Genomic DNA, 15,829 nt, shown 5'->3' on the forward strand with positions numbered 1-15,829 from the left:
CCGTCATCTCTCGAAGCTCTCCCACTAGGTTATTTTATCGGCACAATGAGACTACATCAAAAGCAATTTAAACTAATAAAAAACTACATATCAACAAATATCCGTTTAAAATACCTTAAAAAGGAGTATACCCAAAAAAATATAAATGAAATAAAAGCATAAAGAGAATAATGTGCGAAACAATAAAGTACTCATTTTAAAACTATTGCAAACTTTCACTTGTTAAAAGAAGTAAAAAAAATAAGGCAAAGAGGTACTATTTGGCCATGAAAGCAATAACCCATTCAATAAACAAACGTACTACATGAAATGAAATGAATGGAATAAATACAACATATCTTTCGGTCCATTTTCTAGGCTGCAGCTCATCTGGGTGTAGGTTCATCATAATATTTTCCATCTCTTAGCTCTTTCTAGGCTTCAGAACACCTTGAGAGACTGTCATGTTTAGGCGTGATTGGGAAGGAGATTAAAGTCGAGCAAACGTATAGAAGTTTACATGAATTGGAGTGCAAAAAGTGGTCACAGTAGGCTAAAGGTTAGACACTTTCTACTGGGGCTTCTTTGTGCCGGAAAGTAGATAAGAAACTCATCTTTAAAGTCCATATTAAATTACAATATTTTTTTAACATTCATTAACATTTGTTTGACACTCATCAATATCTAAAAAAAGTCTGGTTTAATTGTTACCAACATTTCTTGACGTTAGTCAACATTTTTTTATATGTACCAATATTTTTATTTAACATTTTTTACACCCACCAACATTATTACTCAACAATTTTTTATATGCACTATTTTTTTTTGCATTCACCAACATTTTTTGGCTCCACATTTTTTGACATTTATCAATTTTTTGTGTAAAAAATATTGAGATAATTCACCAAAAATGTTAAGATAGTTAAGGTCATCGTGGACAAGTTATTGGGTTATAGATCTACCGGAAGATAGATAGATAGGAAATCTTTCTATGATCGAACAAAACTCAGGAGTTTATGGACAGTGTTGGATCTGGCCACTCAGCCCAGTAGCAAAAATCACCTTCCAATATCTTAGTGGCCCACCAGCATCCTATGGGCCTTCCTCGGTCCATGATTTCAGTCACAGGCCAGATTTACAATCAAAACAAAGTTTTTCCTTTAAAAAAATCAACACAAAGCTTTTACATAAAAAAAAGTGTGTTTTCACTTTAGTAAAAAATGTGACTTTCATCCCTCATATTTTTAATTGATATATAAAGATGAAAGTCACACTTTACCGATACTTAAGAAAGAAAAGAGACCTTTTCAAACATAATATTAGGTTACTTGATCTCTCTTAACATCAGTATACTGATGCCATTGAGTTTTTCATGTAGAGCAACGGTGTTCAAGCAGGGAAAATGCTTTTGAGTGGTGCCAAAATGGCCCTAGTTTAATCGAAGCGTTAACTAGGAGTACGCACTACGCACACGACTATCCAATCCCAACACAACGTGGAAATAGCTAGCAGAGCCCGATTACTGTAAAGACCTGTTGCAAGTACGATTTACATGTCAAAGTGAAATCTAATTAATTTAAAAGGGTTATCCTGTACACACCTTTACGATGAGCCCAGATAAAGTGATAAACTACAGTTTACGTTGGTGACTAGCCTCAACAAATTGGATTGCGTAGGCTCAATTTCTTGAAGAGATCTTAAATCGACGGGATATTGGTTATAGGTTGACCATCGACGCGGGAGAAATCACAGAGGGAAGAGACTAATCCTTTTTCTAAAAAACAAAACAACGGGAGACAACAGAGAGACGAACGCTCTGTTCGCTTCAGCTTATTCAGCCGAATTATCAGCCACCAAATAGTATTTTCCTCTCACAACAAATCAGCCGTTTCAGCTTTTCAACCGGCTTATAAGCTGAAACGAACACGCCCGAAGATAGGAGATTAGATTATTATAATCAGGCTTGTTTATTCCATCGTGGGGCTTCATATAAATAGCCTTGGATTACATCAACCAAACCATCAAAACAACCTGCTAACAAACTGAATCAATCCAATGCTAATCCAAATTGCTGGCAAACCAACCTGCCGTGCCAGCTGACTACTCCGTGCGTCTCCTCTAAAACTCAATGCCGACCATAACAAAGACCATACTGCTGGTTACCGGATCCAAATCCCCCTTTAGGATCGGTTGTGCAACTGGTTTGTTATGTTAGTACTAAAGGGGTCCTTTAGTACCGGGTCATATAACCGGTACTAAATTAGCTGTCACGTCACGAGTGGCCGAGGTCAATTTATCTTTTTTTTGTTTCTTTTCTCATTTTCTTTTCTATTTCTTTATTCTATATTAATATTTCATATTTGTTTACTTTATGTATACGCTAATATATGTAAAGTTGATTTGATTTATAATATTATATTTGAGATAATATTATATATAGACATCTTGTGCATACACATATATGAATAATATTACATTGTATCAACTTTTCAAGTTCAACATTTTGGACCAACTATTCTGAACCTGAGTCCTAACGGTGATACAGATTTGATCCATCATTATGGAACTCTCCCGATGGATTACTACCTCATCCAGAAAGAATCCACAAAGTTGTTCTTGAATTACCCTGATTTTTTCTGTCTCGAGGAGTGCTTCCTTCATGTGCATCATCTTTATCATTAACAAAGGTTATTATATTAGATCAATGGATCTGCACAATTAGAACTAATATATTGTTAAGAATTTTGTCTACGTACTCTAAGTTCGTGGTCGGTTACATGCTTGGGACCTACAAAGCCATGGATGAACTCACATACGTAGTATCCGCATAAATTATTTCCCAGATCCTGTCTCAAACACTGTATATATGGCAAAAGATGTTATAAAATATTTGTTGTGTTGAAGGAAGTGATACAATATGTGTAAATTCAATGCATACCGGGAATTCAGGCTTGATATCAAGTTCTTCCTTGAATTCACCTAGCTAATGTTGACGGAAGCGAGCCCATGCTTTGTTAAGCATGACTATGAGGTTGGTGTATTGATCTCTTGGTCTCCTCAAAGAGTCCAGGATATAGACCGCGTTTCAATCAACCATGATAATAAGGAGTATTCAGTGGAAGCTGTACATATATGCATAGTTAGTCTTATTTTTAACTGCTAGTTCGAAAAAGAAAAGAGATGGGAAACATGCTTACTTGAAGTTGTACAGCAAAAGTATGTACTTCTTGTAATGTTGCTTGTCTAAAAAATTATATATATTCTTCAAGGTTTGATTTGATTTTATCTCTTATAGTTGTCTTATTTATAACATCCGGATCCATGAAGCCAACGACATAGTATCCTTTCCTCCAGCAAGCTTGAATCTCCATCCTGTATGATACAAAATAGAATAGGAGATAAGACATCGCACAATAACTAGAGCGAGGATTTTGAAGTTAGAGCAAATTAAACAATTACAGAACCAAGGAACTGATAAGTGATTTGTCAAGTGTATCTTGATTGTAAAGGAAATAAAGTTCCTCGAACAGCACATTTATAATGGCATCCCTACGGAAATAATGTTGATCTCCAATCCGAACTTCGAGCATGAGTAAACCAGTGGCTGAAGCCTCCATGTACCATTGGTGCAATTTGAACATCTTCGTTGGAAGATGGTCCACTAACTGCGACCACACAATCTCTTTCCCTAACTCAAATTTCCATTTACCATCCCTACGTTGCTTTGGGATGTGATCCTCCCGTTAAATTTGAGCTGCGGTGAGATTTGTATCTTTGGCGAATATAAGCAGGTTCTAATCAAACTCCAAAAGTATCTAGAGCGAGGCAATTGATTGGTTGGATTGGATTCCGAGCTATTGAATACTTGACCCTTTTTTCTTCTTCTCATAAGACTTTGTTATTGAGCGGTCGTATTCAGATAGTATTAGTTTCTTTGGCTTTCTAGACATTTTTCTTAATGAAAGCCCGCAATTTAGCCTTATCAACTAGTGGATCTTCCTTCACAGGAGGCTTTCATTCGAAGTAAGCTTTAACCTCAGCATACACTACGCATCGATTTCCTCATCAATAATCCCGTAAGCTTTCTTGGCTCTGGTTGCTTCTCCTTCGATTTCTTTCTACTTCTTCTTTGTAGCCGCAGCAGGCAGAACTGAAGGCGTCTTTCGCCCTGTAGGCTTACTCATAACAGGGGGAGGTGGACTCATGCTAGGTTCTCTGTCAGCTGGTGGAGAGCGTGGAGTCATGCTAGGATCCCTATCAGCAAGTGGAGAGGGTGCCCTGGCAGATGGTGTAGGTGAACTTGCCCTTGAGCCCTGAGGAGATGATCCCAAGGTTGGAAGATTCGGCTACGGAATCCTTATGTAGCGCTTGGGCCATAGAATCCAACCGTGGATGACTTCTCCTAGATGCTTTTCCCCATCACCCCCAAGTACCTCCAATTCCAGATCATCCCAACCATCGACCACTCAATTCACCCTAACTTTGGTGTAACCGCGAGCTGGAATCTCCATGCCATGAATTGTTTGGACTTGGGTCGGTTATTCAGTCACACCATAAGCCACAACGATGAGCTTGTTTTTCACGAGAGTAACAAGCTAACAAGTTACCCTCCCAGTGATGTCGTCCATTGGGTGGCGTTGGTTGTCCTCAACCATGTCTAAAGATCATCCAACTGCGCGTTCCGTGGAAGCGACGTTGCTTCAATGCTAAGAGGGGCTTACGTCGACATTAGCCCCTGATGATGCAGCTGCTTGTTCACTGGCTTGTTTGCTAAGTGCTATAGCCACACGACGTTCGATTGCTTCCTCCATTCTTGCGTCTGTACATGTTCTTGCAACTCTCGTAGCTGTCGTGCATGTTTAGCCTTACTTCTTTGATGACTTCTGTAGGAATCAATGTGCTCACGAAAGGCAAACTTCAATGAAATTACACCTTTGCCTCGACAACATCCAGGATGTTCTGGATTACCTAGTACCATAGTCAGCTCATCCTTCTCTCGATCAAGCACGAAAGTTCCTTCGGCCGTAGCCTTTATTAATTCAACAAGCCTCGTAGCCTCTTCTCTTAATTCTTGGCCGAACACAAATGATTCATCTTTGGGATTGAGTGTGCTGCCATGAGCATAATACTAATGCTTTGCTTGCTCCGACCATTTGAGAGTCATCGGTACAATCCCTTAGCAATTATGTCATCTTCTATCTCCTGCCATTTGATGAGCCCCTTCTTGTAACCTCCTAGCCCAAGATGATGAAAGCATTTCTTCTGATGAGCATTGTCAGTGTTGGTTTTAGTTGCCTTAGCGCTCTTTTCCGACTACTTGTACTGCACAAATGAATTCCCATGATCTCTTTACTTCGAGTGCTTCATGAAATCTGGTGTAAGGCCCTTCTTTATGTAGTCTTTGTGCAGGTTCTTCTTGTACGTCTGACAAGCAATCTTTCACTTTTGCTTCATCTACACCTGTGAATGTGAAGTTTTCTTTTATCTGCTCCCATATCATTTCCTTCTCTCGCTAAGGGACACGTTTATGGGGACCACGCTCTCATTGGTTTCAGGGCTTTTCCAATTCTGAAAGCTTATTGGGATGTTATCCCTAACAAGAAACCCAATTTGATTCACCAATTTGGTCTTAGTATTGTCTGGAGCAATTGATTCACCCTCTTCATTAAGTTTCATGGTGATGATACATTCCTCTAACTTTTTTTTCTTGCTTCATTTCTGTTTAGGCCGGCTCGATCCAGATGGCTGAAAATGAAAGAACTGTTAATTCCCAATAATGTAGAGAATTCAAATCATGTTTACATATAATAATTGCTATACCTCGCCTTGTTACCCATAATTGCCTCCCTCGACAATTGGTTCCTCCTCATTTCCATCACCAGACATGTTGAGGTAGATGTCAGTCTGGTTGTGATCGACCTCTTCGTTTGGTTGATTGTTCATGCGACCTTGAGCATTCAAGTCCATTAGGTATTCCTCGTCCAATCGGGCCTGCTCGTCCTCTAATCGTGCCATTGTAACTAATATAATATAAAAATAATTATTCCAAGAAATAGTAGGCATCAACAATAAAAAGAATGACTAAAAAAAGAATTAAACACTTGTAGAATTTGTTACAGTGAATTGCTCGCCATTTACAACCATCATCAAATTTCTTGTAACTAATATAATATAAAAAGAATTATTCTAATAATTAGTAGGCATCAACAATTTTCTAATACTTTATGCATAATTATTATAAAAAGAATGACTATAACTTATACATATAATTATAAAAAATGACTAAAAATGAATGACTAATAGTTATACATTTTGTAACAATAAATGACTACAAAAAGAATGACACACTTATATAATTTGTTACAATAAATGACTAAAAAAGTATTTATAGTGAATTGCTAGTCATTCACAATCATCATAAAATTTCTTATAACTCATATAATTTAAAAAGAATTATTTAACAATTAGTAGGCATCAACAATTTTCTAATATTTTATTCACAATTATTATAAAAAGAATGACTCTGACTTATACATACAATTACAAAAAATGACTACAAAAATGAATGACTAATAATTATACATTTTGTAGCAACAAATGACTAAAAAAAGAACGAAACACTTATACAATTTGTTACAATAAAAGATTAAAAAATATTTACAGTGAATTTCTAATCATTCACAACCATCATAAAATTTATTGTAACTAATATAATATAAAAAGAAATTTATTCTAAAAATTAATAGGCATCAATAAATTTCTAATATTTTATGCACATTTCTATAATTTATTGAACTATTTGATTAATTTTGTAATAGTAAATGACAACAAAAATATTTACAATGAAACCTAGTCGCTCACCGTCATAAAATTTCTTGAAAATTTCTAGAAGTATCAAAGTACTTTTCATTTATTTCTAGAAATATCTAACAATTCTCAGGATTTTGTATCATGGCATAATCAATGTTGTACAATTTACAATTAATAGGCTTTTCCAATAATTTTTTTATAATTTCCAGCTGATTCAAGAATTTTTCTATATTTTCTAGCTAATTCAAATTTTTTTCTAAAATTCATAGCTAATTTCATATACTGTAGAAATAAAAAAGGAAAAATATAAAAATTTGACGTCAGCCAGCTATGGGCTTACGTCAGCAGAGAAGATGAGCCCGCAGTCGGCCACGCGCGCGCTTCATGGAGGCCAGAGGCGCCAGCGGTGGAGTGGGGGAGGCGCCGATGGCCGGGTTAGGGCTGTGGCATTGTCGGGGAGGAGGCCGGCGGGGCATCGGGGAGAGGAGGGCCGCTGATGTCGTTGGGGAGAGGAGGGCTGGGCGGCGGCGGAGTGGGGGAGAGGTGCGCGCTGTGGCACTGGGTGACGGTCGGGGGCGGCACCGGTGTCGGGGAGGAGGGCAGCGCCGATATCTGGGATGAGGAGTGGCCCGACGGGGCTGGCCGAGCAAGACCACGGCGCGTAGGCTCACGACGACGGGGGCACGCGGCGGTAGCGTTGCGCGATGACGGGAGCCCACGGGATGATGTCGAGGCTGCAACGTGGAGGATCTGAAGAAGGCCAGCACGATGTCGATCAAAATATTTTGCTAAGTGTTGGTGAGGGACGGGGGAGGAAGACGATGGGGACCCTTTAGTACCGGTGCTAGCCGGCACCGGTACTAAAGGTCGACCTTTTAGTACCGAGTCCAGCTACCACCCGGTACTAAAAGGGGGCAAAGCGCGCCAAAATGAAACTGTCCCCCTTTAATACTGGGTATTTTTATCACCCGATACTAAAGGGTTTTGTAGCCTATTGTTTTGGCTTCCCGCTTAAAGAATTTTTTTATTTTATTTATTTTACAATTGCTATTATATTAATTTATTACGTAGCAAATCAAATTACATCCATAAGATTGCAAAACAAAATTTGCTAGCTTGATGTTGATTAGATATATAAAAATATTAGATGCAATTAAATATCAAACATAGTAAAATTATTAATTTTAACTTAGTAATAGGTTATAATGGTCATAATACTTATGTTAACTTAAAAATTTGACAAAATAGATATTCTGACCATGCAAAACTTTAGAAAAATAGTGCCTATAGTATTATTAACATGTTTACCATGACTTAGTCATATACTTGTTTAATTGTATCTAAATTTTATTGTATAATATTTAATGCTACTACAAAAAATCAAAATATTTAATATTTTAACCATGCAAAAATTAGTTCTTAGTTAATAGGGTGAGATTTTTGCAAATAGTATTTTAATAACCCATAGAATACATTACATATCATTATAGTGTGTTATTACATTACTTTGTCATTGACCACAAAACATAGCATAATGGTTCTAATACATTATACATCATTATCTAATGGAACGTTAATAACCTTCCTCTTGACGAACGTCCCTTGGTTGTGATCGCGACGTAAGTACGGAGCGTCCTCTTAGCTAACAGGATGGTTGGGTCAACCTCGATTGAAAATGGAGGAAGATCATCGAACTGATCATAATCTTCTGAAATGGCAGTCTTGTCCTCAACTCCAACAATTTTTCTTTTCCCTGGAAGAACTATGTGGCTCTTTGGCTAGTCATCTGACTTATTAGCACCCTTTTTGGTTTGCTTGACATGTCCTTTACATTGAAAACTTGAGTCACATCATTGGCTAGGACAAATGGTTCGTCTATATTCAATCTTGTCGAGGTCCACTATTGTCATCCCATAGTTGTCTGTCGTTATGCCTCATCCCATACTACATTACCTTCGCAGGAACTTTCTTCTTGATGGGCTGCCCCTCAACATCACCAGGGTCATCTTGCCTGATCTTATAACGCAGTGCATCGCACACAGGACAAGCCTCCAATTTCTCATATTATGCACCGCGATAGAGGTACAATCATTAGGACATGCATGTATCTTTTGTACCTTCAAACCCAGAGGGAAAATAACCTTTTTAGCTTCATACATTAAGGACAGCAATTCATTCCCCTCGGGAAGCATGTTCTTTATTATTTTCATTAACTCATGAAAACTCTTGTCAGAAATTCCATTTGTTGCCTTCTATTGCAGCATTTCTAGTGTGGTACCTAACTTTTTGTACCCCTGTTTGCAATGTGGGTACAACAATTTCTTATGATCATCTAACATGCGCTCAAACTTCTTTGACTCCTTCACATTTTCGCAGTCTTCCTTTGCATCTCACAACACCTGACCTAGATCATCAGTAGGACCTTCTTCTGCAACCGTCTCTTCTTCAGCCTCACCCATTGTAGCTTCTGCAAAGGTACCTCCGTGAGTCCAGTTCGGAATGTAGTTATCATCTTCTTCATCATAATCATCATCTTCCATCATAACTCCTTTTTCCCCGTGCTTGGTCCAAACAAAATAGTTAGGCATGAATCCTGAATTGTATATGTGGGTGTGAATAGTCTTTCTGGATGAGTAATCCTTCTTATTTTTGCAATTTCTGCATGGACAACAAATAAAATCAGATGGTGGCTTGTTGGACTATGCCAGATCGATAAAATCACGCAAGCCATTAATGTACTCCATGGAGCGTTTGTCCACGTTGTACATCCATTGCCGATCCATCTATAAAGTATTACTAAACCAAAAATATTCTGATCATCCATAGAATTATGAAGCATAATAAACATGATACAAATTTCATAAAACTCAAATGTTGCTGAAAGTTTAGATATAAATACACGAATTTAAATTTCAGACCCAAACAACATGATAAATTATGATAAACTATCCACTGAGTACTACCGATGAGGACTTTAAGCATCCTTGGGCGGCAAAGATGAAGGTTTAGCTGACCTAGCCTCACCCTGTGGATTATTTGTGCCTCCTACAATGGTACTACTCAGTGGACCTGAAACCTCCAGGACTAGCGGTGGAGCATAACGACCACCAAAAGGAGGTTCTGACCCGCCGCAATAACATCTTCATGACATCTTTCCAAATAACGAAGCATTGCTCTCTCACCTGCTCCCATTTTCTTCGGCTTCTCATGAGGGCCAACTATGATTTTCCCCCTTGCACGAGAGAAACGATGATCACCTCCACCATCACCACTCCCTCCAGCAGCAGTAGCCATCTCTATGTACCACAATTTATTTAGCTCATATTTGCAAATGACTAAACTATGAGAAAATTATATATTTTTTTCCCACAATTTATTGAGCTCAAATATAACATATAAATGAAAATTTTCTCCATTGTAGCTTATTCTAAAAATAACTAATTACATACCTCTATTTAATCTTATTATCTCTATGTACCACAATTTATTTAGCTTATATTTGCAAATGACTAAACTATGAACAAATTATATTTTTTCCCATAATTTATTTAGCTTATATTTGTAAAGGACTGAACTATGAAATTAATCTCTCTATTATTCCTCTAACCTCATATTGATCTATTTATTAAACTAATATGAAACATAGCATCCAAAAAATTGTAGCTCGAACATATATAACATATGCTTATAAATGAAAAATTTCTCCATTGTAACTTATTCTAAAAAACACAAATTACTCTAGCTCTAAAGCATAAAATTTAGTACACTAACCATGTAAAAAGGGAGTAGAATACTTGAATGAGTGAAATCTCCGCTAGATGGTCAAAAATCCAGCAGCGCCTCCCCTAGGTCACCATAGAAAGGATGAACCCGAGCTGTAGTGGGTGGCTCGGGCAGGAGGAAGAAGCCGGATTTGTAGGTTGGATGTTAGTACCAGGTGGAGGCTTCACCCGGTACTAAAGGTTGCCAATTAGTACCCTCAGGGACTAACCGTTAGGTCCGGTACTAATGCTCATATTAGTACTGGATCAAAATGCAACCGGTATTAAGGGTTGACAATTAGTACCGGTTGAAGCCTCTAACCGGTACTAAGGGATGAATGCTCAGTTTTCCAATAGTGCCGGTTCGAGGGGATGACGGTTTTGGTGGTTTGGGCAAATACGGGAAAACTTAAGAAATGGTAAATCTTTAAGCACGACAAAAAAAGGCACAAAATATTGATCTCAAAGTTCTAGATGCTCCTACGTTTCTCTTTTTGGTGAAAGTATATATTTATCCCCATCTGCATGCATGCCCAATTCTTTCATGCTTACAGTTTGTATTCATCTTGTGTACCTCTTAAGGAAATCATGAGGTAACAAACTAAGAAGGCATCTTTGTGGTGCTTCACTTGGTCTAATAATGTCGCACTTTTGTGTAACTTTTTCATCTCTTCTATTCTATTTTCTCTAATTCTTTTCTACCTTTCCTTTTGGGCTGTCCCAACTAACAAAGTATCCCAATTTGATCCAGACCAGTTTTTTTCCGGGCTGCCGGCCTAAAAAATCAAACCCATATTCAAACCACTTTTTTGTAGTATCTTCCGCTCTTCTTAGGTCCAAGTTGAGTACTAAAAATAGAAAGCTGCTGCATTTGTTTTAATATAATTTTATAATGTAATATCTCATTCCAAAATTGGAGTGGAAAAGAAAAGCATCTACAAAGGAAACAAGCAAGACCGACATGTGCCAACACCTAATGCAGAATATAGCCAAGTGTCTTGCAGTGTGTTCTAAACTGGTTTGCATGCAGGATAGCACACAGTTTCATTAAGAGTCCAGACAGTCATTATTTTTAGCATAATTCTTAATTGTAGGTGAGATCTATGGACTTGACTTGAGTATATACTATGAATTTTAGGTAAGTTAATAAAGTGGCATGTGATATCACAACTGTTAGACTAATCGTATTGTGGTAGGCTTGCATGCCACCCAAGCGTGTATATATGTATCCCTGTACACATACTTGGAAATACAATCATTATTCCAAAACTAACATGGTATCACGCGGTTACGATCCGCTTCCGCAACCCTAGCGCGCCGCCGGTCCTTGCTCGCCGCTTCCGTCGCGGATCTACTCGCCTGGAGCGCCGCCGAGCCGATCGCCGCGCCCGATCGCCCGCCCTGCCTCACCAGCACGGTCGCCGATCCACCCTCCGCCTGCCTGCCCCGCCGCTTCTTCAGCCGGGCGCCGCCGCTGGCCCTAACTCTCCATGGCAGATGCAGATGCCACGGACAAGGCGGCTGCCGCCGTGGCTGCCACCACGGCCACCGAGGAACGTCGCTTGGCCGCCGAGGCTGCTGCACGCGCCGACAAGGCACGCCGTGATGAGGAACTTCGCCTCCGCAACGCGGCTCTCGCCGAGTATGAGGCCGCCCACGAAGCTATCTGGGCCCAGGCCACCACCGTCGTCAACGTGAAGGCACTCATCCCCATCATCCTCGACACGGCCACGAACACCTACACCAAGTGGCGCGGGATGTTCCTCACCGTGCTCGGCAAGTACGCCCTCACCCGCCATGTTCTCGAGGACGAGGCGTTCCCCGAGCGCCCGGTATGGACCCAGGTGGACTGCGTCGTCTTGACGTGGATCTACAACACCGTCTCCAGCGACTTGCAACAGTCGCTCATGATCCGGCCACGCCCCGCACGTGACGCGTGGTGCTACCTCGAGAACGAGTTCCTCAGCCAGAAGGAGTCCCGTGCCCTTCTCCTGGAGACGCAATTCCGCAACCTCCGCCAGGACTCCATGACGATCACCGACTTCTGCCACAAGTTGGAGACCATGGCTGCGTCCCTCGCCGAGTTTGGCGACCCCATCGGAGATCGCCAGATGGTGCTCACCCTTCTCCGTGGCCTCAGTGGCAAATACCGCCACATGGTGTCCATCTTGAAGATGCATCGCCCGTTCCCGACGTTCGCTGAGGCCCGTACGCACCTGCTGCTCGAGGAGATCGACATCGATGCTCGGCCACCGTCCCCGCCCTCGGCCCTCGTCGCCACGACGCCCGCACCACCGGCTGCCACACATGCCCGTCAAGGCGTGTCCGCGCCTGCTGCCCCTGCCCGCAACGGCTAGCCAGGCGGCCAGCGCAACGGCCCGCAGATGGACCTCCTGTCGCTGATTCGAAGCAGTACCGCAGTCTCGCTGGCGCCTTGCAGTATCTGACCTTCACCCATCCGGATATTGCTTTTGCCGTTCAGCAAGTGTGCCTCTACATGCATGAACCCAGGGAGCCTCATCTCGCGGCTCTCAAGCGGATTTTACGGTACTTACGAGGCACTCTCTCACTTGGTCTGACCATGCACCGCTCGTCACCTACAGAGCTTGTTGTCTACACGGATGCAGACTGGGCTGGATGCCCGGACACTCGACGCTCCACTTCTGGCTACGCAGTGTTCCTAGGTGACAACTTGGTGTCCTGGTTCTCCAAGCGTCAGCACACGGTCTCACGATCCAGCGCTGAGGCTGAGTATCGTGCTGTGGCGAATGGCGTAGCTGAAGCCACCTGGCTACGACAGCTACTGTTCGAGCTTCACCGCCCTCTTCGTCGAGCCACTTTGGTCTATTGTGATAACGTCAGTGCAGTGTATCTCTCCAGCAATCCAGTACAGCATCAGCGGACGAAACATGTGGAGATCGACCTCCACTTTGTTCGAGAGAAGGTTGCACTTGGTCATGCTCGGGTTCCTTCATGTTGCCACGACATCACAGTACGCTGACGTCTTCACCAAGGGTCTTCCTACCTCGCTGTTCCAGGAGTTCCGGTCCAGTCTGACCATTAGCGATGCCCCTGATTAGACTGCGGTGGAGTTTTAGACTAATCGTATTGTGGTAGGCTTGCATGCCACCCAAGCGTGTATATATGTATCCCTGTACACATACTTGGAAATACAATCATTATTCCAAAACTAACATACGGCTCCGGCTACCCATACCCCTACGGGGGAGGTGCCCATTCGACACCGGCGTTCCAGGGGACGTCATATCCGATGCCATCGACGCCCTGGAACCCCGTCCATGGAGGTGCATGGAACCAGGACTCTCTGGTGCAGTCTTTCAACACCGTGACCCTCAACCCCCCGGCATCATCGGAGTGGTACGCCGACTCTGGTGCCGGCTCGCACATGACTGCGGACGCTGGTAAACTTTCCACCATCTCCTCGCCCACATCCTCTACACCTTCATCTATTATTGTGGGCAATGGTGCTTTACTTCCTATCACTGCCATCGGATCACATACCTTTTCTTTTCCACATATCATTAAGAACTTGATTTCCATTCGTCGTTTTACCACCGACAACAATTGTTCCATCGAATTTGATCCGTTTGGTCTTTCTGTGAAGGATTTACAAACCAGGAACGTGATCGCCAGGTGCAATAGCTCTGGCGACCTCTACCCGTTCTTTCCACCAGCCACCAGCACCTCCGCATTCCTCGCTGCACCCACTTCGCTATGGCACCGTCGTCTCGGACATCTTGGGCGTGAAGCTTTGTCTAAACTTATTAGCTCCAGTGTTATCTCTTGTAATAAAGATGATCTTCTACATTTATGTCATGCTTGCCAGCTCGGGCGTCACACTAGACTTCTTTTTGGTTCATCCAACTCTAGAGCTGCAAATAAATTTGATTTGATACACTGTGATCTCTGGACATCTCCCATTGTTAGTGTGTCTGGCTATAAATATTATCTTGTCATTTTAGATGATTGCTCACACTACATTTGGACCTTTCCGCTCCGCCTAAAATCCGACACGTTCTCCACTCTTTCAAACTTTTTTGCATATGTTCACACGCAGTTTGGCATCACCATCAAGAGTGTCCAGTGCGACAACGGCCGCGAATTCGATAATTCCCTGGCCCGCACGTTCTTTCTCTCCCACGGTGTTGCCCTTCGCATGTCGTGTCCCTAGACATCCCAGCAAAATGGCAAGGCCGAACGCTCTATTCGTACTATTAATAACATTCTGCGTTCTCTCTTGTTTCAGGCGAGCCTTCCTCTGGTCTACTGGGTTGAGGCACTTCACACCGCCACATACCTCATCAACCGGCTACCCACCAAAACCCTCGCTTTCTCCACCCCTTTCTTCCACCTCCTCTCCACCCAGCCCTCCTATGAACACCTCAAAGTCTTTGGGTGTGCCTGTTATCCCAATATGTCATCCACAGCACCCCACAAACTTGCACCCCGTTCATCCCTATGCGTTTTTCTCGGCTACTCCTCGGAACACAAAGGATATCGGTGTCTCAAACTAGAGTCAAATCGCATCCTCACCTCTCGACATGTCATTTTTGACGAATCCTTCTTCCCTTTCGCCGACATGTCCACCACGCCCATGGCATCCTCCGCCTTGGACTTTCTTGTTGACGAACAAGATCTCACCACTCCAGTCCCTGGAGTTCGGTCTGTGCTTGCAGGTACACCAGTCACGGCGCCGCACGACGCCCTGTCCCCTGGAGCAGGGACGCCTGGCCACCACGGCCCAGGCACGGCCGGACATGCCCCGACAAGCCCTGCTGCCCCCGTAGCTCACGCACGGGTTGCTGCCAGTAGTGCTCAGTCGGCGCCGCGCGCCGCGTCAATCCAGCCGGCCGGTGCTGCTGCCCCTGCACCTCGCGTGCAGGCTGCTGCCAGCAGCACCGTGGCCGCGGCAAGCCGGTCGACCAGCAGCACGACCACTGGCCGCACGATGGCCACGCGGCTGGTCTCCATCGCCCCCGTCGACAATGCACATCCCATGCGCACGCGTGGCAAGACCGGCATCGCACAGCCTGTGGATCGCCTCAACCTCCACGCTGTGCCCATGTCGCCACTGCCGTCCTCTGTCCGTGGGGCTCTGTCCGATCCAAATTGGCGCTCCGCAATGCAAGCTGAGTATGACGCCTTGCTCGCCAATGACACCTGGAGTCTTGTGCCACGGCCTCCTGGTGTCAATCTTGTCACCGGCAAGTGGATTTTTTGTCACAAGCTCCTTGCAGATGGTTCTTTGGATCGCTACA

At 42.8% G+C, this 15,829-nt stretch overlaps 1 pseudogene; it reads left to right on the forward strand.

Moving 5' to 3' along the window:
* The first annotated feature begins 12,040 nt into the window (after positions 1 to 12,040).
* On the forward strand, positions 12,041 to 15,358 carry LOC101774011 (annotated as a pseudogene).
* The last annotated feature ends 471 nt before the right edge of the window (positions 15,359 to 15,829 follow it).

This window comes from Setaria italica, chromosome VII, assembly GCF_000263155.2.
Source record: "Setaria italica strain Yugu1 chromosome VII, Setaria_italica_v2.0, whole genome shotgun sequence".
NCBI classification, from domain to species: Eukaryota; Viridiplantae; Streptophyta; class Magnoliopsida; order Poales; family Poaceae; genus Setaria; species Setaria italica.